The sequence below is a fragment of the Penaeus vannamei genome, chromosome 27 (assembly GCF_042767895.1).
Source record: "Penaeus vannamei isolate JL-2024 chromosome 27, ASM4276789v1, whole genome shotgun sequence".
Taxonomy (NCBI): Eukaryota; Metazoa; Arthropoda; class Malacostraca; order Decapoda; family Penaeidae; genus Penaeus; species Penaeus vannamei.
Window position 1 is genome coordinate 17723804 of NC_091575.1, and position 760 is coordinate 17724563.

Below are 760 nucleotides of genomic sequence, written 5' to 3' on the forward strand. Positions count from 1 at the left end.
GATAAGACTCCGATAGAAAAGGCAAAAGGAGCTGACAGCCTCTCTTGCTTTTCTTTAAAGATATAGCCTTGGGATGTGGGGTTCCAGGGGAGTGAAACGTCAGCTACAAGGGATCCAGTTGAGAACGAGACCCGTCGAGGCGTTCTCTTATGTGTTGCACTGAGGTGTTGAGGTTATACGACCCTTCCTTTCAAGATGTGCCAGTCGCAAAAACAGCGTAAGGATTTGAGAGTTAACACACCCACTGTAACAAAGGGCGTCGGCGGTGAGTATATGAATGTAGAAAAGAGTGATCTAAATGAGTGACCGAAACTCACCACAATACATATGAAAACTCGTTGGAAACACCAGCAAAGGTAGGCTGGGACACTGTTGATTATATTTCCCAATTGAAATAATTCACTATAGACATGTTCCTTTAATCAGAAGCATTTGATAGAGGCCCAAGAGAGAAGCTATGGAGTAAGGGAAGAGAGCTCGTGCGCCCCGAAGCCGCTCCATTAAGAGCCTCTAGGAATATATTGAGCTCTGATTAGAGATGGTGACCTTTCGAGTCAATTTTGTTGTCTGGCAAGTATGTGGCGATGGAGAGAGTGCTATACTGAAGAAACTCGCACATTTGGCAAAAAAAAAAAAAAAAAAAAATGATTATAGAGGGCAACGAGATACATAAGACACAGCTGTGTACATATGGGTATGAATGATGAAAGCGTGAAGACTGATAATGCAAAGCATAATTAAGGACAAAGAAATGAAGGTC